This window comes from Malaclemys terrapin, chromosome 22 (genome assembly GCF_027887155.1).
Source record: "Malaclemys terrapin pileata isolate rMalTer1 chromosome 22, rMalTer1.hap1, whole genome shotgun sequence".
Taxonomy (NCBI): Eukaryota; Metazoa; Chordata; order Testudines; family Emydidae; genus Malaclemys; species Malaclemys terrapin.
In genome coordinates this window covers 15,555,057-15,571,624 of record NC_071526.1, presented here as the reverse complement: position 1 = coordinate 15,571,624, position 16,568 = coordinate 15,555,057, and the positions used below count along the sequence as shown (strand labels likewise).

Genomic DNA, 16,568 nt, shown 5'->3' with positions numbered 1-16,568 from the left:
TGACAATGTAAAGTGCTAGAGAAGTTCTGAGTCTGATTAACCCTTTGGAAGTGGCAGAAAATTGCATCCCTCCTCGTTGGCAATCATTTGACTTGAAGTTTGGAAAATGTTCAAAGTATGAATGTATTTCAAGCTCCTTCTCAGAGGCAGCAGCTGACTGTGTCTTCTGGTTTTCAACTCCACGATGTTTCAGCTGTAATAGTTTAGCATGACTCTTGGGCCAGCTTCTGCCTTAGGGTCCACACATGCACATGGTCCCTTTGTTGTTCCCACCGAATGCACTACCAAGGTGGAATTGAATTCAATATGATTTTCAAGAAAGAACCACAACCCTGTTTTCGTTTTTTTTCCCTGCGATTCTCACCAAGGTTTGTGGCAGCAGAAGCACATGGAAGTTAATTTTCAGAGGTGTTTGGGTGTCGTGTTGACAGGTTGTCAATTATCCCAGGAGTGCAAATGATCTTGTGGAGCAAGCACAGGTTTGGGGCATGTCTGTACTGTGGCAATGGGGGCGGGGTTCCCCTGATTACACCCACTGGGGTTCAGGGCCCAGTGTAAACCTCTAGCATAGACACGGCTGTGCCTTTGGATATGTGTGGTAATTGTTGCATTCAATGGGAGGTGGCACAAACCTGTGATTCGTATTAGTGCAGCTGACTGTGCTTTCAGGCTGGTGCAGCGGTGCAAAGCACTGGATGTTAATGGCTTGCTTTGCTTATGCTAGGGCCTGGCTCTGGTACACCTCTGCTCTGTTTGAAGCTGGGGTGAGCTGTGGTACATATGGCCTTGCTGACAGTTGCCAAGTATCCATAAACTCCGAATCTTTGTTCCCTTCAATGTGGAAAAGATTCAGGGTGTTGTTGTTTTTTTCTCGCCACATGCAGCATCGCTGGTATAAAGCGTGACGAAGTTGGAGGTGGTAATGCTTCGTTACTGTCAGAGGAAGTTCTTCCTACAGTAGACAGGCCACACAGAGCTTGCATAGCGTGTTGCCTACCTGGCCGATATATACTTGTTGCCAGTGCCCTAGGGCTAGGGCCTTTTTGTGGGCACCTTGCTGGCTAGCAGATATCTGCGAGCGTAAACATTCAGGAGGTTGTGTATGTGCAGCCAAGTGTGGTTGCTGGAAGGCAAGGTTCCCAGGGGAGGAAGATGTATCTGGCGTTCCTTGTTGGCCTAGCTTTCAGGAGATGTAAGCCAGGCTTGTCACACTCCACGATGCTGCAAACCAGCTAAGAAAAAGGATCGGGCAGAGAAGAACTGCAAACAAGAGTGGGTTTCGGGAGATGGAGAGACACTGTTACAATCAAGTCCCCACCCACTTCTGGCTCTTGCATTAGGCTCCCACAAGCAAGCTTTTCTTGTCTGGCCAATTTCAGACTAGTAGAACGGAGAGACAATCTCTCCTTATGCAGAATGGGCATGCATGTGTTAGGAACCCCCCCAAATGACATGATCAATATGGCCTCTGTCATCGGCCACTGTGTTTTCAGGTGAAGTGTAGAGCTGAGTTCTGGTAAACACCCCAGGGCATCTGTTGTAATGGAGGGTGAGAAAGGATAACCCTGGTGCCCTTGGGTATGTCTACTCTGAAATAGAACACCTGTGGCTGGCCCAGGTCTGCTGGGCTCTAAAATTGAGATAGAGATGTTTGGGCTCTGGCTGGAGCCCAGGCTCTAGGACCCTTCCCCTGCCTGGGGTCCCAGAGTCTAGGCCCCAGCTTGAACCCGAGCGTCTACACTGCAGTGTTATAGCCCCGGGGGCCTGAGTCAGCTCACATAGGCCAGCCACAGGTGGCGTATTGCAGTGTAGACATACCACTAGTTTCCTGGCCAAATTCCCGTGGTGGTGATTTTAGCCTGCCTCCTTACAGTCACCCTGCCACATCAACTAAATAAAGTCCTCTTCATTGCCTGCTTGTTTAAGGGATATTTCATCCTGCACCAATGGCGGGTGGAGTGGAGTGAGTGTGAGTGTGCGTGTGTGTACACATCAATTTGAGATAGCAAAGCTAGAGTGCAATGCTCTTTGAGTTGGAAATGAACTGTATAAATAAACAGGGAAATAGATATTTATTTTATACCTCAATGAACAAGGATTTCCTAGTGTTTTCTTTCTACTTGCATTACCGAGTTTGCATAAGCAAAAATATTCTTTTGATCTGTCTTCGAAGTCAAACACACTCCTGTTGTAGTCATCAAAATATTTTTATAATCAATAAACGTCTGCAGAGTTCTCTCCTCCCAATCAGAGAGACTCATGGGTAGTTGGTTATTAGGGACCACTATGATGATCCAGGCCTGGTCTACACTTCGCAGTTAGGGTGACCTAAGGCAGCTTACGTTGACCTAATTATGTCCGTGTACACACTACAGCCTTGCTTCTGCCGATGTATGCGCCCTACTACACCAGCATCATAACACCACCTCCACGAGAGGTGTAGGGCTTATGTTAGTGTAGTTAGTGTGTAGACAGCGTGTTATTTACTTTGGCTGTTGGCTGTCTTGTCAATTTCACAACAGGAGCCATGAAATTTTCAAGAAAGCTGGGGAGCTAGAGACTAGTTGCCCCCCTGCTCTGGTGTAGAGCTGGGTAGCTGGATCCCGCTCCCGGCGGGGAGCTGGCGTGAGAAGCCCTGGTCGGCTTCCCCCTTGTTCCTAGAGAAGAAAGGGGAGGTGAAAAGTCCTGGGCAGCCCGCTGGGAGCCTGTGGGGCAGCCAGGCTCCCGGCAGGGAGCTGCCAGCGGAGCAGAGAGACTGGGCTCTCGGCTCCCCACGTTGCCCCTCTTAGGTCGGTGGAAGGCCTCCTGGTGAAGGCTGTGCACCGCCGACGCCGACCCAAGGAGAGTAGTGTGGACATGCCTACTGCGGTGGCTGTAAGTCGACCTAATATAGGTCGCTTTAAGTTTCTAGTGTAGACATGCCCCTAATTTCACCACCTGCATAGCAGAGGGCATAGAATTTCCCCCAGTTATTCTTAATCCTAATAGAGTTAATGAATATACTGCACATACCCTGTCTGTATACTCGTTATTAGAACAGCAGTGAAATCCTTGATAAAAGATCTACCAGATGCAGTTACGATCTTAACCCTGGAAGCAAAGCTCGGCTGTTCCCTTCACACTCTCCAAACATTTACATATGTATGGGCAGAAACTAACCTCGTTTTGACGTCGGTCCCCATAACCTGAGCAAGTCCTCTGCATGCTGATAGGCTGTAGCACTGAATAACCCATGTGTAACGCTTATCCCTGTTTGAAGAAAGCTGGGCACAAGAATAGGCGCAAGGGTGTTGTGCATTGTCATAGCAACAGTAGCTGAGGTTCTGTTATTGTGCTTTGTGCATCCTCTTGCAAAGGCTGTTCTGTTTGCTGCAATTGGCATAAAACCTTTTTATTTGGGGGATTGTTATGTGTTGGGTGAAGGTTCCCCCTCATGCCACCCAATATCTTCTCATCGGTATGCAGAGGTGAACATTCAGGCCTGTTTGTGAGTGTCTTGTGCTCTGTGTACACACACACACATGTACAGACAGTGGAGGGAGGATTGTGGAATTGTTGCATTCTGAAAGTGGAATTGTAGGTTTTTCCCCCTGTAAGGGCTCAGTCCTGCAGGGTGCCAGCTGCCTCTGCTCTGCAATGGGTGGGAGACACGAGCACTCAGCACCTCACAGGAATTGCCCTTGGTTCTGCACACATGGAATGTTGCTCACTCTTAAAGTTCACATTTTGTTACTGAGATGCTCGTCTCTCCCTCTCATGATGTGTCTTATGGCCGTGCCTCGACTTAGGCAGCAGCTCAGCTCAGTGTCCCGTTGTGCAAGGTGCGGTACAAACGTGGTGAGACATCCCCGGTCCTAAAGAGCCTACAGTCTATAGACAAGACTGACAAACAGATGGAGAGTTGAGGTACAGAGAGGTTAAGTGACTCACCCAAAGTGTCACAGATGTAGCAGAGCTGGGAATAGACACTAGGTTTCTATAGTGCCACACATATTCCCTAACCACAAGGCCATCCATCCCAGCTCTCCTTGCTTATAATATTAATTAGCTTTGTACTTTCCATGTACTGTATGTTCCCTTCTTTTTTTGATTTATTTTTCTTCCCCTAGATTTTGTATTCTCAGGACAAATTCTCATCTTTTATAGATATGTCCTGTTTAATTTTCTTCTTGGATCCATTGACGCCACAAGCCTTTTGCTTCAGCAGCATTAATGCAGGTAGAAGCACTCTTGCCTTTGAAACCCTCTGATAACAGATCTTCCTCCGATGGGAATCTGTCTCGTCTTTCCAGAGTAGCTTGAGGCTTCTTTGAAGTCAAGCAGTGACTTGGGTGGGGGAAGAGAATCTTGACAAAAGAACAAAGTGTCAAAGTATTTATCTGCTGGGCTTTGGGAGTTACGATACGTCAGAGAAATGTTGTTCTTATTTGATGTGATTTTATTTTTAGTTAGTTAATGTCTAGATTTTTTCAGTTCCTGGGCGCCTACAAGCACCTTCCCCCTTGAGCTCAGGTCTCCTTGCATCTAATTCCACCCTGGCATTAGAGCAGCTGTGGGGCTGCACTGATTTACATCAATGAAAAATCAGCATAACAGAACTCCCAGTCCTCTCCAAAGAAGGCAGCAAATGCCAAGGCTTTGGACCCTCCATCTAATCTGCTGCCCTCTTTCTCCTGTGGGTCTCAGGAGGGGACTGAAGATGATTCTGCTATTTCTAATGTGGCAGTATTAGTGATGGGTCCCTGGATTTGATCTGATAGTCCAGAACTGACCTTTCCTAGTCCCTCTTCCTCAGGCCTGTCTGAGTGCGGTGACGATGCAGTAAAAAGTGCCTGCCTGTTTGCTGCATCTAATCTGCACCAGGACAGAGGATACCAAATCCCCAGCAAGGAAGAACATTTGCAGAGGCCTGGTGAGCCACAACCATTAGGGGTCTGAGTTTTATCAGGGACTGTGCATGGGGACATAATGCTTACAAGGCAAAAGGGTGTCTGCAGCGTCCAGAGTTGAGGTCTGGATCTGGTTGTTATGAACGTGCTGGTTCCGTCAGTGCTGTCTTCCTTCCATCTGTGAGAGTTGGAAGGAAGTGGGCTTATCACTTTTTCCAGCCTGCTGGGCACGTGTTATCTTCCTTTCATAGGAAACACCATCACCTCTGTGTGCCTGAGCAAATAGTTGCCATTTGTGTAACTTATAAGTACCTGCCATACCTATTATGTTTCAGTGACTCCATGCATCAGGGCACATAACCCATGTGGATAGTTACCGATATAGGACCAAATTCTTGCTTACCCCAGTGTAACTCCATTGACTGCAGTGGAGTTACTCTGGATTTATACCAATTTGTCCAGGAGCAAAATTTGTCCTTTGGCCTGCTAATGATCCATCAGTTTAACATCTTAGTTGCTCACTGAAATATTTTGCCTCCATTCAGTAAACTAAGAGGAGCTTTCTTCTTTAATTTCTTGCAATCTTAGGTTACGTCTCATTGAACCAATGGACTGATCTTACTATGGTTATAACGTTTAGATTTGACTCGCATTCCAGCTGTGCAAGATTTTTTGGTGGTGGTTTTAAGAGAAGCTTTTACAGACATGTTTGGTTTTGCATGCAATGGAACAGCCCAAAGCTTTGTCTTATTTGTGGTTTTAGATGGAAGAGCCATTTTAGCACAGAAGATGGATGAAAGCCATTTTTCTTGTGCTTCACTGCAGATCACTCTTTACTTAGAAATAGGTCTAATTTTGCTTATTTTGTGCTTGGCAAAAGTATGCACCTTAGCAAAATTAACCCCCCAACCCCCCCCCAAAAAAGGGTCTGTTGTAGAGATTGTGATGAAACGCGTAGTTTTGCATTTCATTAGCAATATTTCAAACTCTGGTAGGGTACAGATACTGTGAGGGCTTCCCACTGCAGCTGTCATCAGTGAGTACAGAGTGTGTGCAACACCTGAAAGGTTTGTGATGTTAGGCCCCGATCCTATAATGAGTGCCCTGTGAGCATACCCCTGTGCATGCATGAATCCCCACTAAAGTCACTGAAGCTCTACGTCTATCCATGGTGGGCACTTAGGACTTACTCCAGAGCCTGTTGGGAGTCTTTCTGTTGGTTTCATTGCACTTTGGCTCATGCCCATAGTTGGGATAAGCATCTAGAAATCCAGAGGGCAGATCACCAAGTGATGTAAATTGTCATAGCACCTTTGAAACTAAGGACCGTTTATGCCGGTGGAGGACCTGCCTCTGTATCTAAACTAACTGAGCCTAGAGCCTGAAAAATCAAAATAGAAACCTGTCGACCGGCTTTCTGATGAGACGTCCCATGCTTTTTTGCTTCCTTTAATTTCTGCGGAACAAACATCCAGAGCAAGGCTTTTTCTTGGTGTATCTTCTGGAGCTTCAGCTCCAAGACAGAATGAAGAAATGTAGGAAAGGCTGAAGGAGGAAAGCAGATGAATCAAACTTTTCTGGACCTCAAAAAGTTCAGCTCAAGTTTTTGAGTAATGATTGGGGGGGTCCTCTTTTAACCCACTTGCGTTTGCCCCATTCCTGTGATAAACCTCGGAGACAAGTGGAAATACAAAGTTGGGCCAAATTTAGATCCAGTTGTGAACCGCTGCAGAGTTTTGGGGCTGTTCTGGATTGGTTGTTTGTGATTTGGGCCTCTCTTCAGACTTGACTCTTGACTCTGGGGATGCAACGGGCACAGAAAACACAGTGAAGGCTCATCTGAATGACAAACAGTAAATAGTACATCTGTGGGTATTTCTTTCCCCTTTGCCCCTGCTGCATGGTTGTCTGTGGGGGACAGGGGAAGAGCTCTGTCCTCAGAAGAGCTGCCAGTTATCGCATCCATTTCATTTTTTGGCATATACAAAATGAGGCATGTATTTGACTATTAGACCATCGTTCCTCTGTATTTGATGTAGCCCTTTCCACCAGTCACTATGTAAGGTCTATATCAGTGGTTCTCAAACTGGGGATACCGCTTGTGTAGGGAAAGCCCCTGGTGGGCTGGGCCGGTTTGTTTACCTGCTTGCCGCGGTTCGCCGCTCCAGACCAATGGGGGCTGCAGGAAGCGGCGTGGGACAAGGGATTTGCTGGCTGCCGCTTCCCACAGCCCCATTGTCCTGGAGCGGCGAACCGCAGCCAGTGGGAGCCATGATCAGCCGAACGTGCGGACGTGGCAGGTAAACAAACCGGCCCGGCCTGTCAGGGGCTTTCCCTACACAAGCGGCGGCCCTAGTTTGAGAACCACTGGTCTATATATAACCGTATGTGCCTTGGATTAGGCGACAGAAGGGATCTGCTGTAATACTGAGAGACCCTCTCCCCTCTACTCTCTTTACATCATGCATTCATTTAACACACAATCATGGATTTGAAGTAAATGTGCTGGTCCTCAAAGATGTCAGGCTAGCAGCACTGGAGAGGGAAGTCTTCTGCCACTTTACGGCTTGGGTAGCAAGAGTGAAAGCTAATTCCCCTTCGCCCAGCCCTGGCCTGCTGCTACTAGCCTGCCTCACTCCTTGTCCAACTAGCTGCATTCATTGCATGGAAGAGTTCATTCAGACTCCGGTTGCCTGCTGAATCCTTGGCTTGTGTGCTGTGACTGTCAGGAAGGGAGACCAATTAGTACCAACTGTGATGGGTGTTTTTTTTTTTTTTTTTTAAGGAATTTGTTGGAAACCCTCCATCCCTAAACTCACTTTGTAGAGATCACCAATACCGCCTCCTAGGATGATGATTTTCAGCCCATCCTCTGTAATGAATTCCACATGGGCTCCTCACAGGCGGTCTCCTTTGCCTGAAATAGGGCTTGACTTGGGACTCATTGCAGGATTGAGGCAGTGCCCTATTGGTAGAGCCCTGCAAATCTGCAGATATCTGCAGACCAAATTTGTGGATCGGATGCGGATACAAATTTTGCAGGTCTCTACCAATTGGATTTGAACTGAGAGCTATTGCTGCTCCATTTTTATTTATTTATTTGAAAATTCACTTTTTTTTTTCTTGTGGGGAAGGATCTAAATTTCCAATGTATTTTTGATTAAAAACAAAAATCTTGTCTCATTTACTTTCTTTCCTCCCCCCCTTTTCCACCTCTTGTTCCGGGGGAAAATGAAAGGAGGGAGGAGGGGAGAAGTCTGTGGAAGAATTAAGAAGGAAACCATTTTTTTCATTTCATTTCAAATATTTTCCAGCAAATATAATGTTTTTTCAACCAGTTGTACTGACAGCCATCTAACTGTGTGCTGCGATTCAGATGCGTCACCTCATACTGAGATACTTATTGCCTTTGTGTTTTCTGTCAATGGCCAAACCTTTTTCAGAATTGCTTTTCTAGGGCAAGAAAATGTCTCCATCATGTAGGCCGAGTTCTGCTCTTGAAACTGATGTTCATTAAAGCCACTCAGAAGCCTTCCTCTTTGTCTGCAGATGGGTCAATTTTATCTGCTTGTTTGTGTGCCTGAGAAGAGACCGGTTTAATGCAAGGAACTCGATAGGATAATGAAATTACTGATGAATAGCTTGCTCTGGCAGTTACTTTCATAGCGGGCAGCGCTGCAAGGAATTAGTACTCTGGCAGAGAAATGCTGTCCCTACCCATTGGAGTGATGAAAAGATGAGCACCTGAACTCTTCACAGAACAACTGACCGTGAAACATTACAAACCTCATCAATTATTTGTTGTAAAATGGGGCTTACGCGCTCAAGCGTTCTGATTGGCTAATTGCGGGCTGTGCAGCTATGGTGCGGCAGTCGTTGTGGGTGACACCATCAAACCAAACTGACTTCTCTCGGGGCAGGGGTTTTGGAGTGACCTTAAAAAAAAAAAAAAAAAAAAAAAAAAAAAAAAAGTAGCTTAAATAACAATCCTGGTTCTTTTAGTATATCTGCAGTCAGGGACAGACACACTTGAGTGTGCAGAGTTAACCCACAGCAGCATTGTGTCGGCTTGGGGAATTGGGAATGGGCAAAGGAGCCTTTCGCTTCTTGGTCACTAGAGTAGATATGGTCTGGATGGGTAGAGATGGAGCATTCAAGTTCCTCCCCCTTATCTACAAGGTCTTGCATAATCTCAGCCCTGCCTAGGTCTCTGCTCCCCCCCTGCTCTAACTCGTTATGTTTTCCCCATTCGTTATTATGATTTGTATTGTGGTAGCACCCAGGAACCCCAGTCATGGACCCGACCCCATTGTGCTAGGTGCTGTACAAATACAGAACAAAAAGATAGTCTGTGCACCGGAGAGCTTACAATCTCAGTAGTTGCATCTCTCTATCTCCCTTTCCAACTTTTGACTTGATACCTTCTATCCGGTCGACTCCATATGTTCCATATCTGGACCATTCTCGTTGGCCAACCCTGCATTCCCCTCCCCCTCCATCTCTGCAGGTTTCCTTCCTTGAACCTATGGCCTGTCTTGTGTTTGTCTTATTTAAGCAAGTTCCCATGGCTAGACTAATTCAGACTGAAAACAAAGGTGCAGTTTTTTAACAGGTGTGTGGGTAATTAATCACTGGAACAATTTACCAAAGATTGTGGGGGACTATCTATCACTGGTAATTTTTAAATCAAGTTTGGATGATGATCTAAAAGATCTGTTGTAGTCAAACAGGAATTAATTCAGGGAAGCTCTCTGGCCCATGTCATAGAGGAGGTCAGAGAGATGAAATCTAAAGTCTATCCATAGATTATAAGGCCAGAAAGATTGTGATCATCTAGTCTGACCTTCTGTGTAATACAGGCCATAGGACTTCACCTAGCAATTCTGATTTGAGCCCAATGAATTGTTGAACTAGACTAGACCAGATCTTTTAGAAGAGCATCCAATATTGACTTAAAGTCTTCATCTGATGGAGGATTCCCTTCGTTCATGTGTAAACTATTCTAATGGTTACAATTAGGTATTCTGGCACTTGTGGCTCTTGATTCGCGAGGGTCAGAGGCACTTATGGAGGAAGAAAACTCCAAAGTCTTATCAACCTCCGTGAAATAATTAGGTTTCAGTTGAGGCTGAAGATGTGGTACATAAGAGCATCCATACTGGGTCAGACCAAAGGTCCAGCTAGCCCAGTATCCTGTCTTCCGACAGTGGCCAATGCCAGGTGCCCCAGAGGGAATGAACAGAACAGGGAATCATCAAGTGATCCATCCCCAGCTACTGATGCAAGGGAGAGATCTTATTTTGCATAAACCCCTCATTCGTCCATCTTTATCAAGCAATGGCAAATTATTGCCCTCTATCTTTTCATTTCCTGTGCCCAGTGTGTCTACTTGGGATGTCCTTAGAACTGAATGCTTCATCTGGCTATTGCATCAGTGTGCACGTGGGACAGGTCTCTCAGGGTACATCTACACTACAGCGGGGAGTCGATTTAAGATACGCAAATTCAGCTACGTGAATAGCGTAGCTGAATTCGACGTATTGCAGCCGACTTACCCCATTGTGAGGATGGCGGAAAAATCGACTTCTGCCGCTTTTTGTCGGCGGCGCTTACTACCACCTCAGCTGGTGGAGTTAGAGCGCCGATTCGGGGATCGATTGTCGCGTCCCGACGGGACGCGATAAATCGATCCCCGAGAGGTCGATTTCTACCTGCCGATTCAGGCGGGTAGTATAGACCAGACCTCAGATAGTAGCCAGTCTCTAAGAACACGGGTTCCATTCTCAAAGTCCCGGCAGCGCTATGTGAGACAGCACACGATGATGCTGAATGTGAGTGAAAGACGGATGAGATGGATGAGAAGTAATGCCTCTCTGCAGAGGTCCCCCTAAGAGCTCAGGTAACATCTGGGAGAGCCGGTTTGGTTTACAATATCGCTGCATCATGGTGCTAGTTTGAAAACTCTCACCGCCACAGGTGCTACGTTGTGAGTTCCGTTGGGCCAGGCACTGGAGTGCCTCCCCCGGGATGCAGGCAAAGCCATGTGCTCCCTGTGCAGAGACTGGTGGGCGCCGAGCATCAGAGATGGCAGTCTGCCCTTCAGTATATGTTCTCCTCAGTGCTGCTGGACTTTAACAGTTCTATAGTAAATGGAATCTCTCTGCATTATTTATTACCAGGCTTTGCTTATGAGGCTGTAAGCTAAGTTAAGGGAGATGGCAAGTTGAAAGTTTACTGAAAAGAGACTTAAATGTGTGTATTGTGTATGTGCTCTGTGTGAGAATACATGTTGGCAAATGTCATAGTCACACCAGGAAGCTAGCTTTCTATTTGTGTCTATGTAGATATTGATTCCAGTGTGTTGTGTGTAAGAAAAATTAATTCCTGATAAACTGTTCAAACCAAGAATCTGAAAAAAGCCAACTTGGGAAAGTTTTACCTCCGTTTTAGTATTTACTTGTTTAATTTGACCCTCTCAACTAAAGTAACCCAAGAGTTTTGGGTTACTTTAGAAGACCCAGATCCTTCAAAACCTGCGTGTGAGTGACTGTGAGTAGTAACATGAGTAGATCCAGTGAGTAAAGTTACTCGGTTTCAGTGCCGGCAGAATCTCGCCCTTCTTTGTACATCCGAGTGGAACATATATGTGTGAAAGCAAAATGTGCAGAGTAGTGGCTTTAGTTTTACTTTAGTATCTTGTTTGAAGTTCACACATTTTATTGACTAGTAAAGAACAATACCAGAGAAAAACATTCGAGTGTAAATAACAATAGCTAAGGAAAGTCAAAACATTAAATGCCTTCTGCAATAAGAAAAAAGATGGCTATGTATCCTCCATAGATTGCATTGCTGAGAGGCAATGCATATGATTTGATTTTTGTCCTTTTTTAAAATTGTGCTGTTGCCGTACTTCAGTGTTGTTAAATTAGTTTTTGTTTCTGCTGAGACATTAAGTGCCTCAGCTCGTGTTATGAGAAACTGCCGAAATAAATTCTGCTTTCCCCCTTCTGCCATATAGTGGGCCAGATCCTTGGCTAGTCTAAATCAGCATAGTTAATAGTTACGTTGATTCACACTGGCTGAGAATCTGGCCCAGTAAATTTAAGCCCTAAGAAGAGGCTGGAAGACAATAAAATGTTGGAAACTGCATTTTGCACTTCACGCACTGGCAATATTAGGTGTGGCTCTGTCTATGATTTTAGTTTGATCTGACAGCTAGGAGAAGATTTGTAATGACAGTGTTGGGACATGTAAGTTGTCTGACTCAGCTATGCTGCCTAAACACTAAGATGGGGCGGGGGAGGAACCATATGCCCGAAGAGTCAAGTTTATTGAAAGGGTGCTTCCAGCTGGGTTTGCCCCTCAATGTTTGTTTAAAAAAAAAAGTCAATTAAAAATCTTAACTTCTCTCTGGCTCTTTTCATTTTTAAATGTTATAAATGATTTGTTCGTTTGTTTTCAGTTGAATCCTTCTGCAATGACAATAATTCTACAACTCTTAGTTTGAGTGTTACTAACACGGTTCAGAACATGGGAACCTAATGGGTCAAACCTACCGTCCATCTAGTCCAGAATACTGTCTCCAACAGTAGTTGGAACCAGATACTTCAGAGGAAGATGTAGTTATGGAATCATTTGCTTATGGGGAGGTTACCTCCTAAGTTCTGTTCGAGTTTGGTTTATGCTGTGAAGCTTGGGTATTATCATTTAAAAAAAAATAATTCTGTCTAATATAACTGGCTGTTTTCTGTCCGTTTAAATGGCCAGTCGTATTTTGAAACCTGTTAAGCTCTTGGCTCCAATGCTAACTTGTGGAGTCCGTTCCATAGGGGGAGTGTGTGTGAGATTTTTATGTAGTATTTCTTTTTATTGACTTAAAATGTGCTTCTTTTCAGCCATGTTGGAGTCAAGGGAGCCGCTCCCTTAAGTTGGTATGATGAGGCATCACAGAATCAGGCCAGATGTTTGTTTGTAACTCAGTCATTGCATCATTTTGCAAGTGCACAAAAGCCAGACCTTGAAACTGACTGCTCTGTTTACATTGTTTACATTGTTTAGTGGACAAAATAGGCAAGAAGTAAATGAGACTTTTCAGATTCTTTCAATTTCAGCTGAGGGGCCTAATACTAATTGAGGTTTCCCTGCACAGGTATGAATCCTGCCATCTACACTCAATTTTTTACTTCATCCTTGCCCCAAAGAGATTAGAATCTATCTTTTCATTATATAGAGCCTAGCAGAATGTGGTCCTGCTCCTTGTTTGTTGGTGTTACCATAATAAAATGAAATACATTCCTTTAATAAGATGCATGTTTTAAATCTGTGATTATCCTTATGATAGAACACTTTCCAGAATTCCAATACCAGCTGCCATTTTCAAGAACATGAGTGGAAGTGGCTCTTTTCTTGTTTACCTCCATCACAAAACAGGTCATGTCCATCCAAATGTGTGTATGCTGATGTGATTCCTGCTATCATGAAGCTCTAGTCCATGAGCTGTAGTATTAGAAGTTGGAAATAGAGTACATAAATATTTACACTGCCACATAGGGCTGGCTGGCAGATGACATCCAATCTGTTAGCTTTATCTATTTACCCTTTTTCATTCACTGTTGTGGCTCTTGAATTAGGAATGGCAGCATGTAAGAGGAAGTGCTTTAAAATACTACCCTCCTCCCCCCCAAATGTAATAACTTTGGAAAGGATCTAATCCTTCCTGTTTCAGAGCTTAAACCTGCCTCTGACTAATGGGGGTGAGGAGGAAATTTCCTGGTATAGGCTGTTCAATATCTGCAGGGTTTCTTGCACCTTTCTCTGAATCATCTGGCACTGGCCACTGTCAGAGGCAGGGTATACGCCTGGATGAGCCACTGGTCTGATCCACTCTGGCACGTCATACGTTCCCATGTGTATTGCGGGGAGAGGAGTGAAGTCGTGTTTAGAACCTGTGGGCTGGGGAAAGCAAGTCAGAACCATCACTGAAATATTGCTCTCCATTCGGAGTTCCTTTCATGGTGCATGGTTGCTCCTGACTCTCCCTAGCACGGGCTGCAGCAATGTTTGCTACATTAAGGAAAATGCAAGCAACCGGGTTAACAAGTAACAATTGTGTCTTATGTGGCTGTGCTCAGGCTTATGGAGTGGGTCTGATCATGTAGTTATACTAGGCAACAGCTGAACTCCAAATAGCTGCTTAGGCCATAGTGTATTTTGCAAGCAGCGTCTAGATGTTACAAAACCTGAACAGCATAGATCTAGCTCAGATTCACGAGGCTGCAGGTGCTAAGGGCTGGTCCTGTATTCAGAGTACAATGAAATTGATTACGGTGTGCATTACAGTATTGTTATAAAACATGCCTTCTGCCCAAGTCTTCATGGTTATCACTGTGCTGTACTTCCTAGCGAGATTGGGGATAGACCTCTTTCTCCAAAAGCACAGACTTGATCTGGGTTTAGCTAATGGCAAATCTATTAAGTGTAGGGTGTGTGTGACACAAAAGTTAAGTGATTGCAATGCCATCCAGTAGAGGGCCCGGGGAGCCCACACATGCCATCAAGTTCATCCTGGTGGTTGGCACATTCATGGCTAAGCCAATTGCAACCCAGGGGAGCACTAGGCGGGAGAAGCCCCTGCTTTTCCCTGAGTTCCGGGACTTTCCTTTGCCCTTGCACGGGACATGTGCTCCTGTTTCCCCTGAGGGTTCAAGTTTGCATGAGAAAGTGTGGATTTCTGCTTGTGCACAGTGCTGGCAGGCACACTCAAGAAGGCCCTTTAACAACACAGCCCTGAGGGCTCTCAAGGTACCAGTGTGGGTTTCACTAAAACATGCATTCCTCTGTATTTATTGATGCCCCAGGGCCAAAGGGATAAAGAGAATTGTTACCATGAGTCTTCAAAGGAGAAATGCAACATTTGATAGTCTTGTAACATAGACTTTAGATCAAGTCTTGGTGATCAAACCCAAAATGAACTAACTCAGACCTTAAACCAGATTATTGGGTATGAGTAAAACCTCTTGCGGTTCCTTGATCTATGTCCCATGTCTGCCAGCTGTTCTCATCAGTTTCCAACATAAACGCAGTTCCTGGCTATTTCGGATGAAGGTATATTGCCTTATAGATTGTCGGCAATTTTCTGTTAGCTGAGTCCATAAGAAGCATAAGCTCATCTTGGGCTGGAATCATGAATGTGGAATTATTTCAGTAGATTAGTTTGTTATAGAACCGTATCTGCTTTTTCTGTTGTCGTTTACTGTGTTTCTTCAGCTACCATCGGTTTGGGAGGCTGTAGATGTTTGTAGCCATTTTTGTTTGTTCATGGCTTTAATCTCTGAGTTAGGGCAATCCTGGCATAACCAGATTGATTACATCTTGTTTGTCCTGCTGATGACCTTTTGAAGTGTTTGGAACACAGGGTCTCTGACCTTGAATATGCTTAGTTAGCATGATAGCTAATAGCATCAACAGTTTTTATACCAGCAACAATTATATAGCTACAGCCTTTTTAATTTACCAATTTTCCCAAATTGTTCAGGTGGCATTTACTCGTGATTAAAATTAAGTGTTCTGTAGATAAAATTATGTATCCACACTTTGCCTGCTGAATAACAGTCTGTGTGAAGGAAAGGGAATATGATCTAGTGGTTAGGGAGGGGAACTGAGTCAGGGCAATTTATGGATCTCCCAGTGTGGACTTATACTCAGTTTGCAATTTGTAAAATGGATTAATGTCGCTTGCTTTACAAAGGATCATGGGTATTCACCCCAGCCTAGAATACAAGCACCAGATTTATGCATCACATACGCCAAGTCCACAAACAAGTGCAATTTAAGAGTGCATGGGGATGAATTTTGCTCACCGGGGTTGCACTTGTGCTCTGTGATTTGGTATTTGCAAAGCAAACCTAGCCTCAAATGCTAGGTGCTGTAGAAATGCAAAGTTCTATTCTTGATCTTTGTTAATGAGTTCTATGAATGGGTCAGATTTACTCCACCGCTCTGGATTATAGGGCTATCCTAAATCTTATTTGTAAAATAAGCCCTGGACAAAAATATTCCCCTTCTGGTACATCTGATTGACTGCTGCAATTCCATAAAGATATGAGCTTTCATCTTGCAGGGACAGAACAGGTTCTACTAAGCGTTTTAGTTCCAAGGTAGGCCAATCGAATTATAACTGGCTTTAATGAATGCTACTATCGTTCTTTACCTGTGACTGGTTGGCACTCAGAAGGGCGAATAACTTTACTGATTTGGAAAACAGTAATGAGAAATCAAAGCCATAATTTCCAGTCTCAACTATTTCAGTGTGAAATCCTCAATAAACAGCATAAATAAGGGCAAACAAACTAGCATCAATGGAAGAAGCCCGACTTGCTTTGTAGAGCTCAGCAAACTCAGCAAGCAGTGATCAGTCAAACTCAACTTGATCACAGGATAACAAGGTAGCACGGCGTTTGTTTTGCGCTGCGTTTCCCTGCAAAAGGTAGAGTTGCCAACTGGCTAATCGCACAAACCCAAATTCCCTTGCTGAGGCTGGAATTCAGCTCTGATGTAAACAGGCACAATTCCACGAACGCCAGCAGGAGTTGTACCTCTTCATAGCAGGGGTGAATTTGCCTCCCTGGGCTTGTCTTCGCTGCAGCAGTTCGCTTTAGTGAGAGCGACCGCACTACAAAA

General features: G+C 44.8%; 1 protein-coding gene across 1 annotated transcript in view; it reads left to right on the top strand.

Annotated features, from left to right (window-relative positions):
* The window catches only part of CSMD2 (CUB and Sushi multiple domains 2), a 579,057-nt gene that overhangs the window by 26,671 nt on the left and 535,818 nt on the right, over window positions 1-16,568 (top strand). The gene's annotated exons all lie outside the window — the stretch shown is intronic.